Raw genomic sequence first — 19,351 nt, 5'->3', positions numbered from 1 at the left:
AGTTCTGTGGATTTCATGAATGGATACAGAGGTAACACTGGCTTTTACCAGTTCCCTATCTCGTAACACTAGCGCTGCAGCCTGCAAGATAATCGGGGACCTCTCTCAATGCCGTGCTCTCTGTGTTGCTGCTGGGAGCTCATTAGCAAAGTTATAATGAGGAGAAGTGCCAGTGGAATCCCCAAATCCCATGACTTATGTTCCCAATCCAGTGAGGGTTACTTGGAATGAAATGAGACAAAGCTGTTGCCGATGTCGCTGGGAAGTGCTTCGCTTTAGAGATTCGTTGCACCCTGAACATCACTAAAGACCCAACAAATCTTCTAAGAGTTCTTCCTGGCTTGGACTGGCCTTGTCTCTCATGCCCTGAAGGATCTGTATACCTATTTTTAATTTCCATAAGACCATAAGACATAGGAGCAGAATTAGGCCTCTCGGTCTATTGAATCTGATCCGTGATTCCATCAAGGCTGATTTATTAGCCCTATCAATCCCATTCTCCTGCCTTTTCCCCATAACCTTTGACACCCTGAACAACCAAGAAGCTATAAACTCTGCTTTAAATGTACTCAATGACTTGGCTTCCACAGCCATCTATGACAATGAATTCCACAGATTCACCATCCTTTGAGCAATGGCTTCTTTGTAATGTTTCACTGCTAAGGCTAATGTAATGGCTCCTCTGTAATGTTCACTGCTGAGGTAATGGTTTCTTTGTAGCAGCAATGTTTGGGTTATGGCTGGAGATAACAGGACTGTAGTATGCATGTTAGCCAATCAGAGATTGTTGTTTTGTCTTGTGTATCAAAAAGGATGTTGTTTTCGCGGTCTTTTGTCGAGGAGAGATGAAGAGGGAAGACGCGTTTGGAGAGAGCTGGTAGACCACCGGATGGAGTGGACTGGAATCTGAGGGTCCAAAGTTCAGCAATATTCGGAGGAGACCAATGGTGGAAGAATGACTATTGAGTGAGCTCCAACGTGACTTTGACTTGACTTGGGCCCTTTTTTTTGTTTATTTTCATTACTAACCCCATATTCAGATTAAGATTCATAAAGTTCAATCATTTAATTGCATATGGTGTACTGTCTGATATTTTGCGTTGTGGGTTTGTAACTGGGGGTACATTACACAGCATCCACACAGATGTGATTACCAAGTCTGGCAGGGCCGAAGGCTGTTTCCCCGAGACGAACATGAGCTGGGCGAGCCTGAGGGTTACAATTGTGGGGGCTATGTCCTGGATTGATTCTGTTGGATGCTATGTGATTGCCCTGTTTAAATCTGTGCTGGTATAGATGTTGCTGGGGTACAGCAGTGGTGTGCCTCTGTGGTATTGCTGATAATTAAAGCGTGCATGTTGAGTGGGGTGGCTATTTGTACCCCGGACGAATTCTTAACTCGATTTTTGAGTATGGTTAAAGCTGTTGACAAAGTTGAAATCATAGCACGAAAGTTTGATAAAATGGCGGGCTCAGACCTTGTTTCAGCTCAGACTAGCGCTGACGTAACGGCGGTGGGACTGCCAGCATCTATTGGTGCCCCAGGTGAGGCGGGGCCATGGCTTGCCAATACTGTCAGGGAGGAGGAGAAGGGAGTCCTGCAGGCTGGGTCACAAGCTGAGTTGCCCGCATTTGGGGGCCTGCAAGGAGAAGGCGGGTGAGAGTTTTTTGGGGACATTGTCCATGCACCCAGTGTTTCGAGCTGCTTTTGAGGAAGTGCGTGGCAGCATTGGGCTGGATACTGAATTTAAACGAGGGACTGTGTGGTTCACCCAGTCGAAGCCAATGGTGGTACAGCCCAGGGAGGTAGCGAGAGCGATGGAGACTCCCAAATTTCCTGGAGTGCCTGAGGGCGAAGCCCTCTCAGTGGACACTCAGAAAGACCATGAGGGGCACTCGGGATTTCTGGTTGGGGTACTCGTCAGAAGCCCTCGGTTGTACAGGCAAACAGGATGGCAGTGATCGTCAGGAACACTACGAAGAGTGAGGTCACTTTTAAACAGGGGATGCCCCTGGCGCATTTGTTCCCAGAGATGGTAATGTCTAGTGCCCTCATGAGGCACGCTGGGGAGAAACTATTGGAAAAGAGGGGAAAGTTGACCGTTGAGTCATTAAACTTCAGGGACTTCCCACTGCCTCCAGATTGGAAAAGGAGGTTGGTAGAGAAGATGTTGAAATTGGAAGTTGTCTTTTCCATTGGCGAGTTTGATGCCGGTTGTTCCAAGAGCACTCGTCACACTATCTGAGTGACCGAGGACACCCCGTTTAGAGAGAGGTCGCGGCGACTGGCCCCTGCTGACGTGGAAGATGTGTGGCAGCAGTTATGTAAGTTGAAGGAAGTTGGGATCATCACTGAGTCCCAAAGCCCCTATGCATCCCCAATAGTGGTGGCCTGGAAGAAGAACAGGAAGGTACGCATGTGTGTGGACTATAGGACTCTGAACGGGCACACCATCCCTGACCAGTATACAGTCCCGAGGGTCGAAGACGCGCTGGCTTGTCTGAGTGGTGCAAAGTGGTTCAGTGTGCTGGATTTGAGAAGTGGATATTACCCGATCCTGAGGAGTGAGGTCGAAAAAGAGAAGACGACATTTATATGTCCCCTGGGATTCTTCCAGTTCGAAATGATGCCACAGGGCAAATCGGGAGCCCCTGCAACCTTCCAGCGGGTCATGGAGAAGATGGTGGGGGTATGAACTTGCCTGACGTGTTGGTGTATTTGGATGACCTTACAGTATTTGGATCCACCTTGGAAGAACACGAAGTGAGGCTACTGAAGGTGCTCGGCCGCCTGAAAGCTGAAGGGTTAAAACTTTCCCTGGACAAGTGCCAGTTCTGCAAAACGTCTGTTAGCTATGTCGGGCATATAATCTCATGAAATGGAGTAGCTACAAACCCAGCTAAGATAGAAGCTGTGATCATTTGGCCAAGGCCCCAGACATAGTGACCAGGGATGGGACTTCAAGAGCAGACTCTTTTCTTTTTCAATATTTTGAAGATTGTACTGGCTGTTGATGGAGTAGCAGTGCTTTTATAGGTGCTCCTACTCTTTTTAATTTACTGCTTCCAACTCGTTTTGAAAACTTACTTTCAACGCAATATTGCTTTATGATGAGTCGTGCTAAAGCTACTAAAAAAGAAGAGGACCATCTGGTAACTTTGAAATCTATTATGCTGACACTTCGACAACATAGAAATGAACTTTCAGAGGAGTTACAGCAACTCAGCACTGAATTTAAACGGATGGATGGAAAATTGGATTCCATTCAAAAAACTTTAAGTGAACAAGATAAATGGATAAAAGAGAATGAAGATATTTTGACGACGTTCGACAGGAAGATTGACGACCTGGAACAAATCTGTGGTAAACAGTTAAAGGTTAATGAAACATTGAGACAGAAGATTATTGACTTAGAAAATAGAAACAGAAGAAATAATCTGCGTATTCTGGGTTTTAGTCAAGTCAAGTCAAGTCAAGTCACTTTTATTGTCATTTCAACCATAACCGCCGGTACAGTACACAGTAAAAACGAGACAATGTTTTTCGGGACCATGGTGCTACATGAACAATACAAAAACTATACTGAACTACGTAAAAAAAAACAAAACTATACTAGACTACTAACCTACCCAGGACTGCATAAAGTGCACAAAACAATGCAGGCATTTCAATAAATAATAAACAAGACAATATGCACAGTAGAGGCAAGTAGGTTGGTGTTGGTCCAGGCTCTGGGTATTGAGGAGTCTGATGGCTTGGGGGAAGAAACTGTGACATAGTCTGGTCGTGAGAGCCCGAATACTTCGGTGCCTTTTGCCAGATGGCAGGAGGGAGAAGAGTTCGTATGAGGGGTGCATGTGGTCCTTCATCATGCTGTTTACTTTACGGATGCAGCGTGTGGTGTAAATGTCCCTAATGGCGGGAAGAGAGACCCTGTTGATCTTCTCATCTGACCTTACTATCTGCTGTAGGGTCTTGCGATCCGAGATGGTGCAATTCCCAAACCAGGCAGTGATGCAGCTGCTCAGGATGCTCTCAATACAACCTCTGTAGAATGTGGTGAGGATGGGGGTGGGAGATGGACTTTTCTCAGCCTTTGCAGAAAGTAGAGACGCTGCTGGGCCTTCTTTGCTATGGAGTCATTGGAAGGCAATCAGCCTTCGGATTTTTTTGCAAATCTTTTGGCTAATTTATTTCCGAATATTTTAAAATCTCCACCTAAAATAGATCGAGCTCACAGATCGCCTGTACCAAGACATCCTCCGGGAGGACGAACCCACTCAGTGATAATTTGTCTTCACGACTTTCAAACAAAGGAACGTTTAATTCATAAATCTCATCGGAAAGGTATGATTGATTATGAAGACCAGAAGTTCAGAATTGTGGAAGATTTTTCACCCGAGGTGTTGAATGAACGCTTCAAGTTTAAAAAAGTTATGTCTGAGCTGTATAATAAAGGTTTTAAACCCTCTCTTCATTACCCCACTCATCTTAGAATCATTTTAAAAAATGGTTCTCAGAGATGGTTTCGCTCGACCGAAGAGGTGCAGGATTTCTTGAGTGCTGAATCAATTTCAGAAGTTTAACTGCTCAATAACTCTTTACACAGATTTAAGTTGCGTTTGCCTGATAGATCCTTTTTTTAGAATCAGCAGTCTAACTGTTCATTACTTTCTTTTATGAACAATTGTTTATTTTTACTTTTGGCATATCTTCTTATCTATTTTTTTTTGTACTTTTATTTCCTTGTTTAGAAAATTAAGGATTTAATATTAGTAAGTTTTCTTTGAGTTAAAACTTTCTAAGTTAATATATTTTGAACATTCATATTTCTTTCTAATATTTTTATACTATAATTTTAATGTTTTTAAAAATATGTTTAATTTTGCTCTGTTTTTCTGTTGCGTCTTGTTGGAATGCAGTTTTGCCTTAAATTTTTTTTTTTTGGAGCTTAGCCAGTCGATTGTTTTGGGAGGGATGGTAGGTTTAGCTGTTGATTTCCCTTTGGTCAATTTTCTCTCTTCGGGCGGGGGGTGGGAGTGGTTTTCTTTTTTTCTATCAGCTGATTGGTTCTCTTAGCCTCATTTGTTGCTTGGTTACTTTTTCTTAAAGCTCATTGTTCGGATTTAATATATACTCCAGCGATTTTTATTCAAACATCTCCTTTAAGCAATATTTAAAATGGACCATATTTTAATTTACTTAGTTTGAATGTGAAAGGATTAAGCCATCCTGTGAAACATAATACGATATTTAATTATATTAAGAAATTGAATGCTTCAATTATTTTTTTACAAGAAACACCTGTTTGTAAATGTGATCATTTACATCTTTTCAGCCATTGGAAGGGTTTATCTTTCCATTCCGCCTTTCAGGCTAAGGCAGGAGGAGTTTCCATTCTTTTAGAAAATTCAGTTTCTTCCGTTCAACATAATGTAGTGTCTGATACCATTGGGCATTTTGTTATAGTCTCAGGGAAATTAGATAATAAATTAATGGTTTTTGCTAATTTGTATGCCCCGAATATAGATTTTTTTTACCAGATTTCAGTTTATACACTTTAGTTTTAGGAGGAGACTTCAACTGTTGTTTAGATCCTGTTTTAGATCCTTCTTCTTGTAAATGATTGACATGTAGTAGATCCGCCTCCTTTTTCCAATCTTTTCTAATGAAATGTGATATTGTTGATGTTTGGCGCTTTTTGCATCCAACAGATAGAGAGTACTCATTTTTTTCTCATGTTCATCATACGTATTCCAGGATTGATCTTTTTTGTTGATAGCCAATTGATTCCATTAGTTTGATCCTGTGAATATAAAGAAATTGCTGTTTCAGATCATGCACCTGCGTTTCTATCTTTAAATCTTCCAGGTGTCTCCCGAATAAACAGATTCTGGCATTTTAATCCAACTCTGTTATCTGATAAGGATTTTTTAACATTTTTGGAGAGACAAATTACTCTTTTTTTGAAGAGAATATGCTAGAAGAGACTTCTAGTCTCATTTTATGAGATGCTTTTAAGGCTTATATTAGAGGACAAATTATTTCTTTTACCGCAAGTTAAGAGTAAAGCTAATAAGGAGAGAATTGAATTAACCAATCAGTTGAAACAATTAGAACAAAAATATGCTTTGGCTCCAGATCCTGCTTTATATAAAAAATGTGATGAAATTAAAACTAAATACGATCTGCTTTTAACTTATCCAATTGAAACTCAACTTTTTAAAGATAGAAGTCAGTTTTATGTTCATGGAGATGGGTAAAGTATTGGCTAACCAATTAAAGACCTTTATAGTTAAACACCAAATTAAAGAAATTTGTAAAGCTAATGGTGATAAAACATCTGATCATCTAGAAATAAATGATACTTTTAGAGAGTTCTATTCTAAACTTTATAGTTCTAATCCTCCTAAAGATAATACTGCAACGAATAATCTCTTAGATCGATTAAACATTCCTACACTTTCTGATGATAATTGAAAATTGCTGGACCAACCCACTTCTTATGAGGAAATTGCCGAGGTTGTTCACTCTTTGCACTCGGGGAAGGCTCCGGGTCCTGATGGATTTTCTGGAGAATTTTATAAGGCTTTTCCTCTTAGCTTATATTTCTCTTATACTCAGTCCTTCGGACTCTTTTAAATTAGGTAGGTTGCCACAATCTTTTTATGAAGCCTCTATTTCGCTTATTCTTAAAAAGAATAAGGATCCAACTGAATGTTCTTCTTATAGACCAATTTTCTTACTTAATATTGATACTAAAATTTTATCTAAACTTTTGGCTCGTAGGATTGAAAATATTTTGTCATCTATTATTTCTGATAATCAGACGGATTTATCAAAAATCAATACTTCCACTTTAATATTTGTCATTTATTGAATGTTATTTATTCTCCTTCTAAAGAGATATCAGAATGTATGATATCCTTAGATGCTGAGAAAGCCTTTGATCAGGTTGAATGGAATTATTTATTTAAAACTTTAGAAAAATTTAACTTTGGGCCCGATTTTATTCAAGGGACTAAGTTACTTTATTTGTCTCCCTCTGCTCAGGTTCTTACTAACTCTCAGAATTCTAAACCATTTAAACTTCAATGTGGAACCAGACAAGGTTGCCCTTTGAGCCCTTTGCTTTTTGATTTGGTCTTACAACCTGCAGCTATTGCTTTCCAGGAATCTAATGATACCACTGGTATTTTAAGGAGGGTTATTACTCATAAAATGTCACTTTATGCTGATGACCTTTTACTCTACATTTCTAATGTGGAGTCTTCTTTACCTTCCGTACTTCCTTTACTTCCCTGCTTTAGTCAGTTTTCAGGATATAAAGTTAACTTTCATAAGAGTGAACTTTTTCCTTTGAATAATTTGGTATTAGTTGACACTAACTTTCCTCTTAAAATTGTAAGAAATCAATTTGCTTATTTGGACGTAACAATTACTCGGAAGTAGAAATTCCTTTTTAAGGAAAATTTTTTTACACTTCTGAATTATGTTAAGAATACACTATCAAATATGTCACCTCTCTCTTTATCGTTGATTGGCCGAATTAATTCCATTAAAATGAATATTTTGCCTAAATTTATATATTTATTTCAGGCCATACCTGTTTTTATTCCTAAATCCTTTTTTGATTCTTTGGATTCTATTATATCTTCGTATATATGGAAAAATAAAATTTCTCGGTTAAATAAAGTTCATCTTCAAAAAGCTGAAAAGAATGGAGGTTTAGTTTTACCCAGTTTTAGGTTTTATTACTGGGCAGTCAATATACGGAATCTTATGTTTTGGTTATATTATGTTAATCGAGAGGACTGTCCAGTTTGGGTTTCTTTAGAAGCTAATTCTGTTAAAAAAATTTCTATCATTTCTCTTCTCAGATCCTCAATTCTTTTATCTTTAAGTAATGTAACTGATAATTTTGTAGTTAAACACACCTTGGGGATTTGGGTACAATTTAGAAAATATTTTGGTTTATTGAGTTTTTCACTTTCAAATCCCATTCTTTTCCAACCATTTTTTTAAACCTTCTATGACTGATGTAGTTTTTAAAGAGTGGAATAGACTGGGTATTAAATGTTTTCAGAATTTGTTTGTGGAGATAGTCTTTCTTCATTTGAACAATTGTCAGCTAAGTATAGCCTACCCAAAATCCACTTCTTTTGATATTTACAAATTAGAAACTTTTTGTGTTCTCAAGTACATACATTTCCTAAAAGTACAGATGATAATTTACTTGATACAATTTTTAATTTGAAACCCTTCCATAATGGATCTATATCTAATATTTATGGTATGTTGTTGGGAATGAGAAATATTCCTTTAGACAAAATAGAAAATCTCTGAGAACAAGATTTACAGATTCCAGTTTCTGAGGATACTTGGAATGAAATTTTTAAATTGGTTAATACCTCATTGCTATATACCCGTCACTCCTTTCTACAATTTTAAGTGGTTCATAGGGCCCACATGACTAAAGATAAGCTGTCTCGTTTTTATTCGAATGTATCTCCCTATTGTGATAGTTGTAACAATGGAGAAGTTTCACTAATTCATATGTTTTGGACTTGTCTGAGCCTTAAAAATTTTGGAAGGAAGTGTTCCAAACTATTTCGGTGCTTTTTAAAGTAAGTTTTAAAACTAGTCCTTTGACTGCCTTATTTGGTATTGTTGGAGGAAATGATATTATTTTGGAGACGCATGATTTACACATTTTGGCCTTTATTTCTCTTTTCACCAGGAGGGCATTGTTGCTGAAGTGGAAGGATGCCCCTCTGCCTACTCATACTCACTGGTTACATGATGTTATGTCTTGCTTAAATTTAGAGAAGATTCGCTGTTCAATTTCTGAACCTAGAAAAGATTTTTTAACATTGTGGGGACCTTTTTTGAATTATTTTCAAAATCTTTGATTTGCTATTAAGCACAGATGTTGGCTAACAATATGTTTTATTATATGATAAGAATTTTTTCCTTTTCTTTTTTTTAACCAAACAGCTTTTTTTTCTGGTAGTGGATTTAGATTTTTTTTTGTATAACAAAGTATATCTTTTCAATATTATGTTTAAATTTAATGTATACAGATATGCGGTAATGAAACTATATTTGTGATTCCAATATATTGTAATCGATATATTAGATTAGATTAGATTAGATTATGAGGACACTCAGTCCGCTTTTATTGTCATTTAGAAATGCATGCATTAAAAAATGATACAATGTTATATTCCTTATATTCCGTCACCTTATTTTCCACCTTATATTCCGTTTGGATAGACTCCAACCTGATGGCATGAACATTGACTTCTCAAAATTCCACTAATGCCCCACCTCCCCCTCCTACCCCATCCGTTATTTATTTATTTATATACACACATTATTTTTCTCTCTCTCCTTTTTCTCCCTCTGTCCCTCTCACTATACCCCTTGCCCATCCTCTGGGCTTTTTTCCCCCCTCCCCTTTTTCTTTCTCCCTAGGCCTCCTGCCCCATGATCCTCTCATATCCCTTTTGCCAATCAACTGTCCAGCTCTTGGCTCCATCCCTCCCCCTCCTGTCTTCTCCTATCATTTCGGATCTCCCCCTCCCCCTCCCATTTTCAAATCTCTTACTAGCTCTTCCTTCAGTTAGTCCTGACGAAGGGTCTCGGCCCGAAAAGTTGACTGTACCTTTTCCTAGAGACGCTGCCTGGCCTGCTGTGTTCACCAGCAACTTTTATGCGCGTTGCTTGAAATTCCAGCATCTGCAGATTTCCTCGGGTCTATCGATATCTTAGTGCTTCCGTCACAAGTCCCGATACCTGTTTTCTGATAGCCATGCTCCAGCTCCCCACTGCCAACAACACCAGTCCACAAACACCTGACTATTAATTTCCCTCTCACATCCCTGCTTCCTGAAGCTCTTCTGTGTATTATCAAACGTTTAATTATTTATATTTATTTAGAGGTACAGTGCAGAACAGGCCTTTCCGACCCAATGAGCCACACATGTCCAACAACTTGGGAAACTTTTAAAGAGCAACAGAAGGTAACTAAAAAGGCAATACATGGAGAAAAAAATGAGGTACGAAGGTAAACTAGCCAAGAATATAAAGGAGAATTGTAAAAGCTTCTTTAGGTATGTGAAAAGGAAAAAAATAGTTAAGACCAAAACTGGGCCCTTGAAGACAGAAACGGGTGAATTTATTATGGAGAACAAGGAAATGGCAGACGAGTTGAACAGATACTTTGGATCTGTCTTCACTAGGGAAGACACAAACAATCTCCCAGATATAATAGTGGCCAAAGGACTTCGGGTGATGGATGAACTGAAGGAAATTTATATTAGGCAGGAAATGGTGTTGGATAGACTGTTAGGTCTGAAGGCTGATAAGTCCCCAGGACCTGATGGTCTGCACCCCAGGGTACTTAAGGAGGTTGCTTTAGAAATCGTGGACGCATTGGTAATCATTTTCCAATGTTCTATAGATTCAGGATCAGTTCCTGTGGATTGGAGGGTGGCTAATGTTGTCCTTCTCTTCAAGAAGGGAGGAAGAGAGAAAACAGGGAATTATAGACTGGTTAGCCTGACGTTGGTGGTGGGAAAGATGCTGGAGTTAATCATAAAAGATGAAATTATGACACGTCTGGATAGCAGTAACAGGATCGGTCCGAGTCAGCATGGATTTACGAAGGGGAAATAGTGCTTGACTAATCTTCTGGAATTTTTTGAGGATGTAACTAAGAAAATGGACAAGGGAGAGCCAGTGGATGTAGTGTACCTGGACTTTCAGAAAGCCTTTGATGAAGTCCCACATAGGAGAATAATGGGCAAAATTAGGGCACATGGTATTGGGCGCAGAGTACTGACATGGATTGAAAATTGGCTGGCTGACAGAAAACAAAGAGTAGCGATTAACGGGGTCCCTTTCGGAATGGCAGGCGGTGACCAGTGGGGTACCGCAGGGTTCAGTGCTGGGACCGCAGCTGTTTACAATATATATTAATGATTTAGATGAGGGAATTAAAAGTAACATTAGCAAATTTGCCGATGACACAAAGCCTGGAGTATGGTGTGCAGTTTTGGTCTCCAAATTTGAGGAAGGACATTCTTGCTATTGAGAGAGTGCAATGTAGGCTTACAAGGTTAATTTCCGGGATGGCGGGACTGTCATATGTTGAAAGATTGGAACGACTGGGCTTGTATGCTCTGGAATTTAGAAGGCTGAGAGGGGATCTTATTGAAACATATAAGATTATTAAGGGATTGGACACGCTGAAGGCAGGAAGCATGTTCCCGCTGATGGGTGAGTCCAGAACCAGAGGCCACAGTTTAAGAATAAGGGGTGGGCCATTTAGAATGGAGTTGAGAAAAATCTTTTTCACCCAGAGAGTCGTGGATGTATGGAATGCTCTGCCCCAGAAGGCTGTGGAGGCCAAGTCTCTGGATGCTTTCAAGAAAGAGATGGATAAAGCTCTTAAAGATAGCGGAATCAAAGGTTATGGGAATAAGGCAGGAACTGGATACTGATTGTGGATAATTAGCCATGATCACAGTGAATGACGGTGCTGGCTCGAAGGGCTGAATGGCCTACTCCTGCACCTATTGTTTATTGTCTATTGTCTATAACCCATCTACAAAATATCCTCATCATATGCGGGGGATACGTTCCACGTAGTCGACACATAATGTGAAATTGGATAATATGAATAATTATTTAAATTGAGAAAATAGCAATGCGTTCCAGAGGGCTTCCTAAGTATGTTTTATCTGTAATTTATTCACATTTTTATACCAATATGACACAAAAACAGTACCACAAGCCAACATTTGTATTATATTTCATCAATTTAAGGTAATATTCAATGTAATAAATCATAGAAAGTTAACATTTGAGGGTGTTACCAACAGTGGCAGGTGTGTTCGCTCCGGGAGATAAGTGGTTGTTGTGGTGTCGGGCAGCTTTACATAGATAAGGTGGATGGTTGTGGTCGTCAGGATCATATCAAGCACAGCAAGGGGTGAAGGAAGACTCACAGAACTCTTAGAACTGCCGGCAGCAGAAGGTGTTACCGATTTGAATGAAGTGGTGAGGGTTGTTTGCTTGGCAGCATTTTGTTTTTTAGCATAAATTTGCTTGTAGGGAAGAAGGGTTGACGGCAGGGAACAACTGAAATGCTGACTCCGTTCTATACGTGGGTCCATGTTCATCGCCATTTGTGCCAAGTGTTCCAACTTCCACCATTCCGTCACCGTTGGTAAACTCCTGGGATTTTCAAAATCATCTGTTGCTTGCAACATCTGAGAGATAGTTTGCTGTAAAAAAAATACGCACACCTTGAATGTGGATCACACCTTGGTCGAGTGGTTGAATCAGCGATGTTGTGTTAAGCACTCAAAAGAGAACACTGGCAGAAAGAGACCTAACCTTAGAACGGGCATTGACCATTGCAATATCATTAGAGACTGCGGCAAAGGATATAACAGAATTACAGAAAAATAGTTTAGAGTGAGAAATGCACAAAATGTTCCTGAGTGGGGCTAAAAGCCAAAAACTTTATCAATATGGCAAATCCTCCCATGATGCAAATGACTGTTGGTTCAAAGAAAAAGCTTACAGAAAGTGTCACAGATAAGGTCACATAGAGAGAGTGAGCAAGTCAGGCAAAAAACACAACCAAAGAGAAAATCCAAACAAAGTGAAAAGTTTCCATCACAACACCAAAGAAATGCATAAAGTGACTGAATGTGAAACTGAATCAGATAACACAGAGTCTGACAAAGGTGAGCTGTCATGTTTAGAACTGCATAGTATTTCTAAATCGGATCACAAAATCATATGCATCACATTAGTTGTGTCTGCTGTAAACCCGAAAATGGAGCTGGATACAGGGTCAGTTTTGTCTAAAATTTCAGAGGCTGCCTACAACAGACTGGTTTCTAAGCAACTATTAGAGACGACCTTGGTGACACTAAAGACCTACACAGGTAAAAAAAAGTGTCTCCCAAAGGCAAACTGAAAGTGAATGTGATGTCTGGAGGCCAAACATGGCAGTTAGAGCTTTAAGTATTGAAAAGTGGAGGGCCAGCACTTTTCAGATGTGAATGGTTGAGAAAAATCCAACTGAACTAGCACTCAATCAAAGCTTTTAGTGTGTCATCAACAGGCAACTGCAGCCTTAATGGTAGCACCAACCAGAGGCTGTCACAGCTGCTTAATGCTAATGAGAAGGTGCTTGACAAGGGTATTGGTAAACTCAAAGGCACGAAGTCCAGAATTGAACTGGGTGACGCAGCAACACCAAGATTCCATAAAGTGTGTCCAATGTCTGATGTACTATGTCCTAAATTGGATGCTGAACTTCAGAGTTTTGCAGTGCCTGGTATTCTCTCCAAATTTGAGTGGAGTGATTGGGCCATGTCCATTGTCCCGGTGATAGAGAAATGGAAGGCCAGAGCTGTTCGCATATGCAGGTACTCCACTCTTTAGGAAGGGAAGAAGGCAAAAGAAAGGAAACTATAGGCCAGTTAGCCTAACCTTAGTGGTTGGGAAAGTGTTGGTGTCTATTATTAAAGATGAAGTTTCGGGGTACTTGGAGACTAATGATAAAATAAGTCAAAGTCAGCCTGGTTTTAGTAAAGTGAAATCTGGCTTAACAAATCTGTTGAAGTTCTTTGAGGAAGTAAAAAGCAGGGTGTTGAAAGGAGCAGCAGTGAATGTAATTTACTTGGATTTTCAGAAGGCATTTGATAAGGTGCCACACATGAGACAGATTAATAAGATAAAATCCTAGGAAAGATCCTGGCATGGATAGAGGAATGGCTGACAGGCAGGAGACAGCGAGTGTGAATAAAGGGAACATTTTCTGATTGGCTGTCAGTGACTAGTGGTGTTCGTCAGGGGTCAGTATTGGGACCGCTTCTTTTCACATTGTTTGTCAATGATTTAGATAATGGAATTGATGGCTTTGTGGCAAAGTTTGCAGATGATACAAACATAGGTGGAGGGGTAGGTGGTGCTGAGGAAGCAATGTGATTGCAGCAAGACTTATACAGATTGGAAGAATGAGCAAAGAAGTGGCAGATGGAATACAGTGTTGGGGAATGTATGGTAATGCATTTTGGTTAAAAGTACAATAGTGGGGACTATTATCTAAATGGGGAAACATTCAGGCATCAGAGGTGCAGAGGAACTTAGGAGTCCTCATTCAAGACTCCCAGAAGGTTAATTTACATGTTGAATCTGTGGTAAAGAAGACAAATGCAATGTTGTCACTTATTTCAAAGGGAATAGAGTTTAAAAGCAAGGAGATAATGCTGAGGCTTTAAAAGGCACTTGTCAGGCCACATGTGGAGTATTCTCAACAGTTCTGAGCCCATATCTCAGAAAGGATGTGTTGTCATTGGAGAGAGTCCAGAGGAAGTTAACGAGGATGATTCCGGGAACGAAGAGGTTAATGTATGAGAAAAGTTTGGCAGCTTTGGGTCTGTACTCATTGGAATCTAGAAGAATGCATGGGGATCTCATTGAAACCCACCAAATGTTGAAAGGACTAGATAAGGTGGATGTGGAGAGGATGTTTTCTGTTGTGGGGGTATCCAAAACCAGAGGGCACAGCCTCAAAATTGAGGGCAACCTTTCAGAGGTAAGGAAACATTTTTTCAGCCAGAGGTAAGTGAATCTGTGGAATGCTTTGCCACAGACTGCTGTAGAGGCCAAGTCTGCGGGTATGTTCAAAGCAGAAGATGATAATTTCCTGATTGATCAGGGCATCAAAGGATATGGTGAGAAGGCAGGTGTATGGGGTTGAGTGGGATCCAGGATCAGCCATAATGGAATGGTACAGCAGACTCGATGGGCTGAATGGCCTAATTCTGCTCCAGAGCCTTAAGGCCTTGTGGAATTCAAAGTGAGCATCAACCCAATGCTGTGCACTGTGCAGTATCCCCTGCCATGAATAGAAGACATTCTTGCATCTTTGGCAGGTGGGGAGAGGCTTTCAAAGATTGACTTGTCACAAGCCTCTCTGCAAATGGAGACAGAGGAGTCAAGCAGGAGGTTTCTCACAATCAACACTCACAAGGGACTGTTCCAGTATATTCATCTCGTCTTTGGCATTGCAACAGGTCCAGCAATTTGGCAAGGAACAATGGACCAAGTGCTCCAAGATATCCCAGGAACACAATGTTACCTTGATGACGTGATTGTAACTGGCAAGAATGATGAAGAGCACCTCCAGAACCTTGGTAAAGTGCTTACCAAGCTGAGTGAGTGTGGTCTGCATGCAAACAGAGAGAAACGTGAGGTTTTCAAAAACAAAATCTCATATTGTAGACACGTCATTGACAAGCGTGTCTTACATAAGTCACATGAGAAGATTGAAGCAGTGCTGCAGGCACCTAAACTAAAAATTGTGTCACAACTCAGGTCATACTTTGGTCCTGTAAACTACTACCACTGGTTTCTCCCAAACATTGCTACAGGGCTGCACCCATTGAACGCACTCTTGCAGACAGGAGCAAAATAGGAGTGGTCAGAAAGATGTGAAAGAGCATTCAAGGAAACAAAGAGATTAGTAACATCAGGTGAACTGCTCACCCATTATGACCCATCCCTGCCCATCAGACTGACGTGCAATGCATCAGCTTATGGCATTGGTGCCGTTTTGTCACACTCTATGAACAATGGATCTGAATGTTTGATTGCACTTGCTTCAAGATCACTGACGAGCACAGAACACAACCACACACAGATCGACTGAGAGGCCCTTAGTCTAGTATGGGGAATAAAGAAGTTCCACCACTACCTCGATGGACAAAAGTTTACTCTGGTGGCAGACCACCAGCCCCTGTATCCATTTTATTCCCAGAAAAGGAATTCCAGGGAATACCTGGTTGCAAAGTTGGGCACTTTTCCAAGGAGCCCACTCTTAGGACATATAGTTCAAAGGTACCAAACAACACAGCAATGCTGACAGCTTGTCACATCTTCCACTGTTGGTAACTGAAGAAGTAAAGTCTCCATTTTGTGGCACACAGAGATGTTCCACTTTGCATTGGTGGACAGTTGCCGGTAACAAATTCCAAGATACAAAGAGAGACAAGGAATGACTCGACATTGTCAAAAATCTATGAAATCGTTATGCAAGGATGGCCAGCTTTTGGTAATCCTGTGTTTCTGGAGTTCTCAGTGAGATGAGACCAACTGTCTGTATGTCAAAAAATGCTGATGTGTGGATCTCGTGTTGTGGTCCCCTCTAAGCTGTGCACCAGAGTGTTAGAGAATCTGCATGAAGGACACCTGGTACAGTCAAGATGAAGAGTCTTACCCAGAGCAATGTGTTGTGGCCGGGAATAGATAAACAGATTGAAGACATAGCCAAGAGCCACTCTGGATGCCAAAAAGTTCAAAATGCATCCCAACAAGCACCGTTACACTTGTGGGAGTGGCTGTCTTTACCTTGGCAAAGAATGACTATGGACTTTGCTCGGCCATTCGTGGACTCCATATTTCTGATTGCTGTGGATGCTCATTTGAAGTGGCCTGAAGTCATACTAATGAAGTCAACTGCATTAGAGAAAACTGTTTCCACTCTGGGTACTATCTTCTCCAGAAATGGCTTACCAGAACAAACTGTGAGTCACAACGGGCCACAATACACATCAGGAGAATTCAGACTATTCATGAAGAAAAACGGCATCAAACATTTCAAGTCAGCTCCTCACCTTCCAATAATGGAAAGCTTTGTCCAAACCTTCAAGCAGTCCATTAAAGTGCTGGACAAGGAGGACATTTCTCTACAGCACAAGGTCGACAACTTCCTTTTTGTGTATCGGAACTCTGTTCATACGATGACAAATCAAACTCCTGCAATGCTGTTAATGAACAGGAATCTGAGATCTTACATAGACCTCCTGAGACCAGATCTATGGAGGGAAGTGCAGAATAAACAGTTCAGCTAGTTGCCAAGTAAATTAGCAAGAAACTTCAAGGTTGGACAGGAAGTCCTAGTGCGTGATTACCAAGAAGACAAGTGGACATGCAGCAGGATAGCTACAAGAACTGGACTACTGATGTACACAGTAGATGTTGGAGATTTGACATGGAGACATCAGGTGGACGAGATACTGGTTGCTGAGCCGAAGAACACACCTGAGTCCATTGTATCCAACAAGACAGACACATTACAGCAAACGGACTTACCTCGAGTGATGATAATGTCACTGACAGCAACATTACACCTGAAACAGAAAAATTTATCTTTGACAAGACATCTGCCAAGCCTGATGCCTCTCCACAGGTCCAATGGCACTATCCTGAAAGAAACAGATCACCCCCCCAAAAGACTGACTATTTAGTAGAGTGAAGTTTGTTATGGACTGTTATTGTGAAGGGTGTTTATTTGAATATGGTTTGTTAAAGAGAAATTGAATGTTCTGTTACATATACAGTTTTATGTGACAATAATCTAAAGGGGGAGGAAGTGTAAAGTATGGAACTATTTCTTTTAGCGCAATGACTCCCCTTAGCACTAATTATTGACTGATAACTTATGCATACACATTGACCTGTGGCTCTCTCTGCAAAGTGAATATACCAGTTAACTATTCCAAGTGTGTGCCTTTATTTATTTGATATGTAGTTGTACGGACACAACAGATTCGATTCCAGCTTATCTATTGGCCAATTTCGATGATATTACAAGGTTGGGGTTTCAATGTGATTATGCCATTAGCTGAGTTGCACATTTTCATGGACAGATCCAAAACATTGTCAACACCTCAATTCAAAGAAAGGACCTTCTTACTTTATGAACATGAGTGCACAAGAAGAACGTACAAGTTGTAAGCACAAGAATTTCTGCAGATGCTGGAAATCCAGAGTAAAACACATAAAACTCTGGAGGAACTCAAGAGGTTAGGTAGCATCTATTGCATATACCAATACAATTTGTATTTTGTGTGGGTTGAGAATGTGGAATGAACTTCATGCCTTTGCTTATGGAGTCATGGACAGCTACAGCGCAGAAACAGGCCCTTCAGCCTATCTGACCTGCGCCAATCTGTTATTCTGCCTAGTTTCATTGACCCGCACCTGGACCACAGCTATCTATACCCATAGAGATCTTTAACTTAAGACATTAACTCGGTTTCTTGTGAGGCAGAGGCTGTTTTGAAGTTGGAGATGTAATGACTCTGGTTCCCCGAATGGTTGAATGTCTCAGGGGAAGACAATGTTTCAGCATCGCCCTCTGGTCTCAGGACATGGTATCATTGTCCTGAGACCTATTTTCCTCTTTGACCGTTTCATGTTGCTGGAGGTACATCTGAACATAAGACACAGGAGCAGAATTAGGTTGTTCGCCTTATCAGGTCCGCTCCATCAATTGGTCATAGCTGATTTATTATTCCTCTGAACCCATTCTCTTGCCTTCTCCCCGTAAACTTTGATGCCTTTATTAACCAAGAACCTATCAACCCCTGCTTTAAATATACCCAATGACTTGGCCTGCACAGCCATTGGTGGCAATGAAGTCCACAGAATCACTATCCCTAGATAAAGCAATTCCTCCTCATCTCTGTTCTAAAGGAGCGTCATTCTATTTTCAGGATGTGCTCTCTGGTCCGAGACTCACCCACTATTGGGAACAGCCTCTTTCAAGGCCTTTCAATATTCAGTAGGTTTCATTGAGATTCGACTCTGTCATTCTTCTAGAATCCAGTGAGTAGAGGCCCAGAGCCATCAAACGCTCCTCATACTTTAACACTTTCATTCCTGGGATCATTCTCATGAACTTCCTCCGGACTCTCCATTGCCAGCACGTCCTTTCTTAGAAAAGGGGTCTGAAAATGCTGACAATAGAGCATGGGATGCAATAGTCTTTGGAATGTAAATAAGCATTACCTTGACACATTATCTCCTATAAGTCTGGAATCTATTTTCCAGAGCATCCCCTTTTTCCTTGTCCTGCGAATAAAACGTACTTGTCACTAACTGAAACTGATTTGAGCAGTATCCAACACAAAGCTGTCAAATCCAAGGAGACCAAAAACTTCACTATGTCTCATTTTATGACAACACCTCTTCAACAATTTCAAAGAGTGTGTTTTTACACCGAGAGATGTGTGAACTGAAGTAACATACCCTTAGATTTTTTTTTGACCCTATCTTTAATATCCTATCAGCGTGGCTGTCAGAACTCCACAACCGCTCATGTCTATGCAGAGTTAAATGATTCTCAGATACAAGTACAGATTGCATGTTTGCCACGTAACTCCTAACTTGTCTATCTGCTGTGACATTTGATCATTTTAAACTAATGAAATTGTCAATATTGTTGATCCATGCTTCTATCTTGACGAGGTCTGGAGC

The 19,351-nt window shown here is 40.5% G+C and overlaps 1 pseudogene; it reads left to right on the top strand.

The window, feature by feature from the left end:
- The first annotated feature begins 1,412 nt into the window (after window positions 1-1,412).
- Window positions 1,413-19,351, top strand: part of LOC134357532 (Y-box-binding protein 1-like) — a 39,145-nt pseudogene continuing 21,206 nt past the window's right edge.

Source organism: Mobula hypostoma, chromosome 2 (assembly GCF_963921235.1).
Source record: "Mobula hypostoma chromosome 2, sMobHyp1.1, whole genome shotgun sequence".
NCBI lineage: Eukaryota > Metazoa > Chordata > Chondrichthyes > Myliobatiformes > Myliobatidae > Mobula > Mobula hypostoma.
The sequence above is the reverse complement of the archived record's forward strand: the minus strand, read 5'-3'. Positions and strand labels throughout refer to the sequence as shown.